This window comes from Engystomops pustulosus, chromosome 1 (assembly GCF_040894005.1).
Source record: "Engystomops pustulosus chromosome 1, aEngPut4.maternal, whole genome shotgun sequence".
Classification (NCBI taxonomy): Eukaryota; Metazoa; Chordata; class Amphibia; order Anura; family Leptodactylidae; genus Engystomops; species Engystomops pustulosus.
Window position 1 is genome coordinate 111,026,878 of NC_092411.1, and position 12,332 is coordinate 111,039,209.

At 42.4% G+C, this 12,332-nt stretch overlaps 1 protein-coding gene across 1 annotated transcript in view; it reads left to right on the plus strand.

Moving 5' to 3' along the window:
* The window catches only part of SLC28A3 (solute carrier family 28 member 3), an 83,403-nt gene that overhangs the window by 27,679 nt on the left and 43,392 nt on the right, over nt 1-12,332 (plus strand). The gene's annotated exons all lie outside the window — the stretch shown is intronic.

Sequence of the window (12,332 nt, forward strand, 5' to 3'; positions counted from 1 at the left end):
GCTGTTTCAGGATCTCCATGGCTTACCCACTGCCTTAATTTTTGGGGTAGAGCCCTAAGGTATCGGTCCATAACCACTCTTTGTACCACGTTAGGTGCCGACAAAACCTCAGGCTGTAGCCACTTTCTGGTCAGATGAATGAGGTTGAACATCTGAGAACGTGGTGGTTTGTCTGCTCTGCATGTCCACTGGTGCACTCTTTGCGCTCGGACTGCTAGGGTTACTCCCAAACGAGCCAGGATCTCTGCCTTAAGCTTATCAAAGTCCTGGGTTGCCTCTGGCTCCAAATCAAAGTAGGCCTTTTGTGCTTCCCCAGCAAGGAATGGGGCCAGTAGACCTGCCCAACGTGCTCTGGGCCATGCCTCACACTCGGCAGTCCTTTCAAACGTGGTGATAAATGCTTCTACATCATCCTCTACTGTCATTTTTTTGCAAAAAACGACTCACATTAATAGTTTTCCTTTCTGACTCTCCTTGAGCCGCGGGAAGATTTGCCACCTGATGCACCACCGCCTGTAGAATCTGGCAGTCTTTATTTGTAGCATCTATTAATGTGGTTAGCTGTGCTGACAATAAGCGGTTTGCTTCCTGCTGGTGTGCATTGGTCTGCTGTTGTTCTCTGGTAGCATCCTGCTGTGCTGCAGTAGACTGCAACAAAGCCTTTAATACTTCCTCCATCTTTCAACGTCACCTTAGCGCGTTGCCCGCATCCTCCACCACTTGTAAGAAATTGGTTAGGGATCGCCTTTGCTGAAGTCAAAGGTCACGCTTCTTTTTCCATCAATTCGAGGCAAACAGCAGCAGGTAGGTATAAACTGACTCTGGGTCAGGTTTATTGCAGAAGATTGCAAGAAAAGAAACAAAAACATTCACAAAAAAAAAAAAACTCCTTGCCTGTCCGGCACTGACTATACACAGTACAGCTCTAACTAACAACTGGAGGGCTTCTCCCTGCCAGCTAACAAACACAGCAGTATTGCAACCTTACTTGCATGTGGCTCTCACACAGACATCCCTGTGTCTCCAGGTAGAGAGAGTGAATTCCCTACCTGACTTTCCCTAAATACCTTCCTTATGAACACCTCATTAATTAGGCAGCAGGTGAGTCTCTGGACTGCTACTTCACATATGAGAGGAACCTTGGAGAAATATACCTCCCCTCCACAACCTGTCCTGCACAGGTATCACAATATATATATATATATATATATATATATATATATATATATATATATATATATAACGGGATTAGTTCTGAGATAGACAAGCACTTTTTGGCACAACAAAGTGTCACAGTCCACTCCAGACAAGTTGGTGCAACTGGCCGAAACCAGTTTTATTAACTTCAAGTAGGAAAAATGGCAAAACAAAAACAATACAGAAATAAAATCCTAGGCCGTCTGGCCACTAACTATACAATACAGTAGTTTCCTCACCAGCAAGAAACTGTACCTACTGTACAGCTTCCCAACCACATCATACAGCAATTGGCAACTCACATATAAGGTTTTCCCAGGAGCAGAGAGAGAGCGGCTCCTCTTGTGCAGCTTCTGACTTTTTAAAGCAACATCTCAGAGCTGATGGTAATTAGCCCCAAACACCTGGACCAAGCCCTACACTCCAAGCTGCAGTAGCCAGGTCTTCCAGACCAGGTTTTGGCTCCCTAGATAGTGTAGGACAGAAACCTAGGGGAAACATACACACCATTTAATAATTTTCCCCTGGTCCTGTCACAATATATATATATAGGACTTATTATTTTTATAATTCCATCAGTAAGGGTATTGAAGATAAAACGTGGCTGGGTCTTTCAGCATGCCAATGATCCCAGGCACATCACCAGGGCAACAAAGTAGTGGCTGTGTAAGAATTTCAATGTCCTGGAGTGGTCTAACTAGTCTCCAAATCTCAACCCTATGGGAAACCTTTGGAGGGACTTAAAAGCCATAGCCCTAAAACATCATTGCTCATACCAGAAAAAGTTTTTGAACACTTACAGAAAATGTTTGAACTCTGTCATTTCAATTTAAAACAAAGTATTGAGATGAATTTCTGTTATTGACCACATACTTGATTTGCAAATAAATTCTTTAAAAAATAATACAATGCAATTTTCTGAATGTGTTTTTTCATTTTGTTCTACCTATTATGTCAATTACAGGCCTCTCTCATCTTTTTTTTTAAGTGGGAGAACCTGCACAATTAGTGGCTATCTATATACTTTTTTGCCCCACTGTAAATAATTTTACACTGTATTAAATTCCCTTTTATTTGATACTAAATGTTTTTTGCATTTGATCACTACTGTATTAGGTTGATGGAGATGTCACTATTAGAGATAGAGCGAACATACTCGTCCGAAAAAAATGCCATCTCCCGCCGTTTTGATTTTTGGCGGCCAGAAACAGAGCCAATCACAAGCCAGGAGACTCTGCAGTACACCCAGCATCACATGGAACACTTACATGTCGATAGCAGTGGTTGGCTGGCCTGATCAGGTGACCCTGGAATATACTAGCCACTGCCCGCGGTGCTCGGATCATTCTCTGCCTGGATGACGTTAAGGAGAGAGCTGCTGCTGCAGGTCAGGGATAGCGTTAGGGTGTTCTGTTAGATTAGTGTTAGGCAGGAGTGATTCTACAAGAACCCAACAGCCCTTGTTAAGCTACAATAGCGTTATTTTTTTTTTTTTATTCGCTTGTGGCTGGGCTTGCTGGCACTAGTAGCGCAGCTACTACCATATTGTGACAAATTTGCAGAGAGACTTGAGAACGTTATTTTTGGATCTTAGTGACACACATACTGTATCCATTTCAAACAGCTAAGTGGGACAATTTAATGGGGGTTTGATTGAATTAGGCACAGTCTGCTGAGAAATCCCAATCCACATTCTCTCTGCCGGTGTAGCGTACTGTACGTCACGTGTGGCGTAATCCAATACGGTTTTATTGTTCACATTAGTACCGGGACATTCAGCAATCCGCATTTCAGTTTGCTTTCTGATTTCTTCTGCATATTTCGTCCATAAAGAAATTTTAAAAAAAACAAGAAAAGTTACAAAAATGAAAAAAAAAAAAATTTTCTCTTTTAATTTTTTTTTGGGGTGGGAAATCTACGTTATAGCAATCAAATGTTGTCTACTGTAGTTGAACTGTTGTGCCTGCTACTGGTTAGCAAGCTAGTCTACAGAAATCCCAATCCACATTCTCTCTGCCGTTGAAGCGTACTGTACGTCACGTGCGGCGTAATCTTATACGGTTTCTTGTTCACATTAGTACCGGGACATTCAGCAATCCGCATTTCAGTTTTCTTTCTGATTTCTTCTGCGTGTTTCGATCATAAAGAAATAAAAAAAAAAACAAAAAAAAAGTTATAAAAACTAAAAAACAAAAAAAATAATACATTTTCTCTTTTAATTTTTTTTGGGGTGGGAAATCTCCATCATAGCAATCAATATTGTCATCTCCACAGCTGCCACCACACGTTGTCTCCATAGCTGCCTCCACACATTGTCTCCATAGCAGCCTCCATATATCGTCTCCATACCTGCCCCCACACGTTGTCTCCATAGCTGCCACCACACGTTGTCTCCATAGCAGCCTCCACATGTCGTCTCAATAGATGCCTCCAAAAGTCGTCTCCATAGCTGCCTCCACATGTCGTCCCCTTAGCAAACGAGCTGTGTCAGGGTCATTTTTCGGGTGTTTAACCAGATTCGTTATGGAACTTGGTCACTCTGTCGCCGCCATGCTGTGTTATCGACTAAATATAGCGTCAACCTTTTGTTCACATAGGAAATCATTTCAGCGTTTCTTGCTCACCTCCTTTGGTTCCTCTCTGCCGCCATAACCAGGCCAAATACTGATACATACAGTGCTACATGTTATCCTCGCCAAAAGGAATTTTTGAAATTGGTTTGAAGCCTGAGTCCATTTGGGGTATGTCGCCATGCCACTCTCTAGCCTGCCGATGCCTCCGCATGCCGTCCCCTATAGTGTCAGGGTCAATTATTGGGTGTTTTAGATGCTATCTCGCCTCACTCGGTCACTCTGTCATCACCATGCAGTTGCCCCTAATTTTGGCATAATGGTGCGATTAGGCAGCCTCAGAGGCATCCATGCATGCTGCCCCTGCTGTTTCCTGCCCATTTCCGTGGTGTTTCCATCATTTTCTGAGGTTTCCAGGTTTTTGGCCAAGCTTCCCTGTACAGAGCTCTGGTCCCCTTGAAAAATGCTCGAGTCTCCCATTGACTTCAATGGGGTTAGTTATTCGAAACGAGCACTCGAGCATCGGGAAAAGTTTGACTCAAATATGCTCGCTCATCTCTAGTCACTATCTATTTCTTTACTGAAGCAGGAAGTTGTATATCTGAATCATATCTGTCTATATTGCAGTTTTATTAGCATCGGAACACCCTGCTTGCTTCATAAACTGTCTGAACCGGCTTGTGATGATTTCAATTGCCATAATTATAGCTTATAGCTATTTGGCGTCGTTTCAGAAAGGCAGGTATATTAGTATGACATAAATATGTATAACTGACAGCTTTCTTAAATGAGAGATTTTTACTAATCATACAAGATAAATAACATATTCATCACACAATGGTTTCTAAAGTTTGGTCCCTATATTATGCTTTCAAAAAGTTAAGGGGAAATGGTTGGTGCAATGTTAAAAAAAGAAAGAAAACACTTCCGGTGCCATAATCAAGTTTCGCAGACAGTGCCTAAAGGGTTAAACATCCAGGATCTGCAGGTCATGGGATATTAGGCTAATCATCATTGGTCCTGCTTCAGATACCACTGACAAAAAGATGATTTTGCCAGTAGCAGCCATGGCCACTCATGCAGTTCTCTGCATTGGCTTCATAAGGAATCACCTTTAAATTAAGTTTTCTTCTATACCTCAGCAAGGTACTGAGCTTATGCATCTCGTGACTAATTATTATTGGTAGATCGTTACATAGAGAGATTATTCACTATACCTACATATTCTTGGCCAGTTGACATATGTATAGAAACAGGTAGTTGGTCATTTGTTGATGGTAAATTTACATGAAATTCATATGAAAAATAGTACCAGGTTGTTACATGACAATTAACTGCTGCAGCTGTAATGTATCTTTTTTTCTGCCTGATTGTCAATTATCACATAGTAATTTAGTTTCTTGTTCAGTCATGTCATTTGTTAAGAAATGTTGTCCTAGTCTTACCTTAAGTTAATACAAACCCATATAAACAGTAGAAATGGGCTAATGGGTGTTGCTGACAAGCAATATAGAATGAGTCAGCTAGTAATTAGGTTGATGTCAATTAGACCCTATTGTAATAATGAATCAGACTTAGGGCTCTTTCACATTGGCGTTGTTTTTCATATCCGTGGTTTCCACAGATGCCTCACAAAGCCATTGATTTCTATGGGTGTTTTCACACTGACTTGTATTTTCACTGATCCGTTGTCCATGGAAAAATGATGGAACATGACCTATTTCTTTCACGGAGGCGGATCAAGCAATAGAAGTATATGGTTCCGCAAAAACTGATGAAACATTCATTGTGATGGTGTGATGTTTTCAAAGCAATGTTAAACCTTCAGTTTATTTTGCGAACACGGAGAAAAGACAGAAGTAAAAAGGAAACACACTTTTTGGAGCGTAACGGCATGACGTAGCACGTACGTCGCGCTGCACAGCCGTCCTCCACATCGCCCGTTCCCCCACGCTGACCTGGCCCTATGACTCGGCTCGGGACGGGCCGCCGGGTATGCTGAGCATTTTTTAGCCGCGGCGCTCACCTTGGAAGGAGGCTGGCGGCATATCTTTGGCGCATCTGTGGGGCTCAGGCGCCGAAACGGCTGGGCGCCCGCACGGCTAGATGAGCTGAGCGGGGAGGACGAAGGACGAGAAGACGAGCGGAAGACCGGTGCCGGATGCACGCTGACCCGGAGGAGGGCGTTCCGAGATCGCTGCTGAGGTGGTGTGACTGGAGTTCTATCCTGGGTGTCGGCATGTTCTGAGGCAAAGGCTGCAAGAAGGTCATCGTGTTTGGTCCCTGCTCGTTAAGCCTGAGATGACTACATTCTGAAGCCGTCCGTCTAGATGGGTGAGATGTATTTGGCCTGAGAGCTCGGCCGCCCGCAGCAGTCCGTTTGGATGGGTGAGATGTACCTGGCCTTAACCTTCCTCTCCCATGTATTAAGTTGACTGCATACGGTTCTAACTTTGTCTCTTTTCTAACTAATTTTACATCTGCATGACTTTTGCCTGCAATCTCTTTGCTATCTGCCTGCTAAACATCAGCGATTTGCACCCCCTTACCTAACTTTTTTAACATCATTAGTAGCAAGCTATATCTCTGCAACTGCTTCCCATGGGGATAACATATTTCAAGATCGCAGAAGATAAACTAATAACCACAACGTGGTATTTGTGTTATACTAACTCCGTATACAAATCCTTCTAACAACTGGACAATCCATTGGGGTGAACGGACCTTGCTTTTGGCTATGCCTGCTTTTTAGGACTCGCTTTCCTGGCTTGCAGAACATTCTGTGCTTTTCGATTGATCTAAAGCTCTTTCGGTTTCTGTTTTCTATATTGCTTGTTATTTTTTTTTTTTCAGTGGCTTGTATCTCGCCTACCGTGCCAATTTAATGCTGATCATTGTCAACTGTGCAGTATATGATGTGCTACCGTTAGGTTGCTGTATTCTGGATTTACGGTTATTTCCCCAGTGGAATAATACTTTGGTTTAGAGGGTATTTATTTTGTTATCAGGCATGCCCCCTAAAAATACCTCAAGGAAGTCCTTGGGGGCAGCCTCCCCCAAGGAGAAAGAGAAAGGAGGGGCTAAAGGAGACAATTCCTCTAAGTTGGATAAACTATGGAAATCCCCCCCAGTTAAAACACGTACAGGTTCGACTTTTCAGAAAAATCCCGAAAATGAGGCTCAAGACCCCAAAAATAAACCACAAGGCTCGAGATTGGTTACGGTAGAGGGGGAGGAACAGGACGGGGACGAGTCAAATATGGGGGGAGAAAACGTAATGTTAAAAGAGATCTTAGACTCCATAAAAACATGCAACGCAGCAATATTGGGTCTGACAGATCAGGTTGGGGCCCTGAGAGGAGATGTCTCTCTTATGAGAGAAGAGCTGAATAGGGTAAGAGATAAACAAAAAACAGCAGAAGATAAAATTATTAATATTGAGAAGGAGGTGGGCATTCTCAAAAAAATCACCTCCCGTCTGGAGGTAGAGAATAAGGCCCTTAAAGGAAAAATTGCGGATATGGAGGATCGCTCCAGAAGAGCCAACCTAAGACTAATAGGGGTTCCAGAAAAAGCTGAGGGGGAGAACCCTGTAGGTTATATTAAAGAATGGTTCTTGAAGGAAATAGGGAAGGAGCATTTCTCCCCGCATTTTGACATTGAGCGAGCTCACAGAATTCCGGCTGGTCCCTATATTCCGGGGAATACTCCCCGCACCCTTATCTGTAAAACGCTACTCTCGAGAGATCGGGATGTGATATTGAAACGAGCTCGTGACTTAAAAGGTCTATCAATCCAAGGGGCTAAAGTTGCAATATACCCAGACTTTTCTAAGGACACCCTCCAGAAGCGGAAGAGTTTTCTGGAAGTGAAAAAAAGGTTGAGAGACAAGGGAATCATTTATTCATTAATCTTTCCGGCCAAATTAAAAATCATCTTTCAAGGCCAGTCCCAGTTTTTCAGTACGCCAGAACAAGCCTCGGACTGGCTAGATCTTAAGGGACTATGAATATGGATATTTAGGTCATAATATGTTGATGCAGGTCAGCAATGGGTGGGATGGGGGTGCGGGGGGGGCGGGAAAGTGGCTGAAGTAGGTAGAGTTGTACTACGGTAGAACAGGTGGGGGGATTTGGGGGGGGAGGGATGTTCCGATGCTGGGGATGTTGTTTGGTCGTAGTGTGGTTTTGTTTCTTTTTTTCTTTCCTTTTGGGTCTGTTTGTGCTCCTCTTCCCCCGTCGTTTGTGTAGATATAATACATGGGTACGAGGTTTATATCATGGAACATAAGAGGCTTAAAAGATCGCCTGAAACGCTGTATTATTTTTGACTATATTGTTAAACAATTACCAGCAATCGTTATTTTATTAGAGACACATCTTGATAAGGAATCTTTGGCTCTTGTAGAAAGGAGGTGGGCCAGTCAGATGTATAACTCAGTTTTCTCTTCATTTTCTAGAGGAGTTTCCATCTTGGTGCATAGATCAGTTGGCTTTCAAGTACTAGAAACAAGGTGTGATCCAGATGGGAGATATGTATTCTTGCTAGGTATACTAGATGGCATCAAATGTGTGGTGGCAGGAGTCTATATACCGCCCCCCTTTAGATATGAAGTTCTGATAAGTCTACTGCGGTTTATGGAAAAGGTGGGTGATTGCCCGGTTCTGGTCCTTGGGGATTTTAATGCTGTGATGTCGGATAAGAAAGATCGTATAGGGAAAAAAAACCCGGCAGGTATGGAGAAGGGAGATACCCCCTTTGCTAGGTTTTGCCAGGAAGTGGGTTGGAGAGATGTGTGGAGATCTTTAAAGGGGGACCTACCGATATTTTCATGTTACAATCGCTCCCATAATACTTTTTCCCGGATAGACTTAGCGTTGGCGAACGATCTTGCCATCGACTGGGTGGGGAAAATTCGGTATGATAACCGTTCCATCTCTGATCACTCCCCGTTGGTTCTTGAGTTGTCCGGATCTGGGAAATCTGTTCTTAAGTTCTGGAAACTCAATGCGCATTGGTTAGTGCTATTGACAGACGAGGACAAAATCAAGGAAGAGATATGTAGATTTATTGTGATGAATAGAACCGGGGCTAACCTTGGGTTAATGTGGGACGCCCTGAAATCCTTTATTAGAGGGATATTAAACTCAGAAATTATATACCTGCGTAAGCAATGGGCCAGAAAGGAAAGACTATTAAAAAAGGAGGTAAAAGAAAAAGAGGGGGCCTTTCTAGAATGCGGCTCGAGAGAGCGGCACGATAGCTTTATTAGGGTACAAGAGGAATATAATAGACTTATGGCAGAGAAGGCGACGCAGAAACTATTTTTTCTGGATCAGAGGGCACACTGTGAGAGTGGGGTACCCTCAAAGGGGCTTTTGCAGAAAGTTAAAAAACAACAGGAGGAAAACAGAATAACAGCCATTAAAAATAATTTTGGGGACATAACTACTAATGCCGAAGAGATTAGAGATACCTTTTTAACATTTTTTCAAGGTATTTACTCCTCAGATCTGGAGGTGTCAATAGGGGATATAAGACACTTTCTAGATAATATTCAATTCCCCTCTCTCTCGAGGGAAAGGTCAGATGGGCTAGCGCGCCCTATAACGAGTGCAGAGCTCGAGGAGTCCCTCGTATCCTCCAGACGTAATTCTGCCCCGGGACTGGATGGGCTTCCCCTAGAAATTTATAGCAGATTCGGTTCTATCCTTCTACCTCTTATGGTGGAGATTTGGGAATCTGCGCAAAGGGAGGGTAGGTTACCTGATTCGTGGTATGAGGCAAGTATAGTTTTGATTCAAAAGAAAAATAAAGACCCATTGGAAGCGGAATCTTATAGACCGATCTCGCTTATTAATGCTGACGCCAAGCTGGTGGCCAAATTAATGTCAAATAGATTAAAAGAGTTCGCGCCAGCACTTATACATGAAGACCAATGCGGTTTTTTGGCTGGTCGTCAGAGTAAGACCAATATAAGACGGCTCTTCGCCGGTCTGCAGATGGGCCGAGGGGGGTCGCGCTCCATCCTGTCACTGGACGCCTCTAAAGCCTTTGATAGGGTGGAGTGGGACTTCCTTTGGGAGGTCCTGTATAGATTTGGGTTGGGTGCCCCGTTCGTGGATTGGGTCAGACTTTTTTATAAGTCTCCGAGGGTCTGTATTAAGGTTAATAGCGACTTCTCCCCTTTTTTTACCCTGTCTAGGGGTACTAGGCAGGGTTGCCCCCTGTCCCCGCTGTTATTTGCGTTCTTTATAGAACCTTTGGCAATAAAACTCAGGGCAGACAGGGAGATAGAGGGGGGAGGATTAGCAGGACCCGAGGATAAGATAATGTTATATGCAGATGATGTTCTCCTATTTCTTAAAGACTCCGAAATATCGGCCCCAAAGGCCCTGAAGGTCATTCAGGAATATGGTAGATTTTCTGGTTTCCAGATAAATACCCATAAGTCGATTTTGGTCCCTTTGGATGATGACCCTCACCCAAATTATTTGCAGGTTGAATTGAAGGTCTCCCCTTCATGTGAATATCTCGGTTTAAAGATCACGGCCAAGGCTGATGATTATATTACTCTAAATCTGGTTCCCTTATTAACAAAAATAAAAAATAAGGTGAATACTTGGAATACGCTACCATTAAATCGTGCAGAGAGAGTTATACTCATAAAGAGCGTATTGTTACCTCAAATATTATACGTATTATCTAATTCTCCTTGTTGGATAGGTAAGAGATGGTTTGGGTTTATTCGCGCGATCTTAAATAAATTACTTTGGGGGAGAAAAAGGGTGCGCATTAAACAAGAAACTTTAATGCTAAATAAGGAAAGGGGCGGTCTCTCGCTCCCATCCTTCTATCACTATTTTTTGGCGGCACAGACTCAGTTTATCTTGGAAAATAGACAGTCTAACATATTCCATGCGATTACCCTGCAGTTGGAGCGAAGATTTGATTCAATTTTGGCTCTATTGGAGTCAGGACAATTGAAGTGCCTTAACGTTAAAAGATTCCCCCTGGCACGGCTATTGGAGAATACTTGGAGAGATCTTAGGAGTTTATTCGGCATTAAGGGAGGATTTAAATTTACTCCTCTTTGGGGTAACCTTAACTTCTCGGAGCTAGCTAAAATGGAAGACGTTGGGTTCTGGGAAAGAAAGGGGATTAAGTCTTTGGAGCAGTTGGAAGAAGATGGGACATTGCCCTCCTTTCAGGATTGGTGCCTTAGGGATATTTTGAAGGAAAGGGATTTTTTTAGGTATTGTCAAATTGCGCACGCATATAGGAAAGAATTACATCACGATAGGTTCACGATACACTCAGGGGGAAAATTTACGGAAATATTAGATTTAGATGTATCACGACTCAATTTATCAAGTATTTATTGTCGACTTAGGTCTATTATAGACCAGAAGTCTAGTCATGTTACTCAATTGAAATGGTCGAACCAGGTCGGTTTCATCACTGTGGCACAATGACGAGATATTTATAAAAATGTGGTCAGATCAACGATTAATTTAAATTACAGATGTACACAACTACACATATTATATAGAATTTATTTTTCACCATATTTAATGTTTAAAATTGGTTTAAGTTATAATTCTAACTGTAGGAGGTGTAAGTGTCCCCAAGCTGATATCCTACATGTTTTATGGGACTGTCCGAAGATCAACCCTTATTGGGAGGAGATATTCATGAGATTAGAGGATCAGCTTCAATGTTCTGTCCCGCGTATCGCCACCTTTGGGGTCCTGGGCCTGCTCCCGATCTCCTTAGACGATAGATTAAAAAGTGACTTGGCCTTGAAGATTATTTTCCTTGCAAGACTAGTATTAGTCAAACACTGGTTAGATGATAAGCCCCCAACAGTGAATGAATGGAATAATTTAGTTAAGCGTATAAAATCATACGAATGTGCGTACGAGAAACGCTATAGGAAGGGTAGTAGACTTAAGAATATTTGGAACCTGTGGAGTTTATAGAGTTTTCTCTGTACTCCACTCGGCATCTACTGTGCCCACTCAGCGTCTCCAGCATCGGCAGAGGGTGGGGAGGGAGGGGGGGTATGGGTGGGGTTTATGCTTATTGAAGTTTGCACATTCTTTGCGATAGGATGATGGTTCTTATTATGATGTTATTTACAACATGACATGTAATGATCCAATGTATCTCAGATTGTGTGTGATATTGCAAAGGATGTCTTGTAACATAGTATGGATAATTGATAATATAAAAATAAAAATAAAAAAACTTTAAAAAAAAAAAAAAAAAAAAAAAAGGAAACACAATGGAGACAAAATGCAACGGATTTGCAACTAAGGCTGAGCACCAACGACACTGTGAAATAGTTTATAGGGTGGACTCACATTGGCAAACCAACAGTTATGATGAAAATATAAGAGCACCCCATGTCCAATATGTTTTTCTTATTTCATTAATATAAAACAACAGATTGCTGATAAACATCTTATGATAAAAAATCTAGCTTATTGGGCAGAGTGAAAATGTCCAATGCTAGAAGGAAATACTGGATCTAGTTAAAGGGGTTCTCCCATCTGGGAGTAA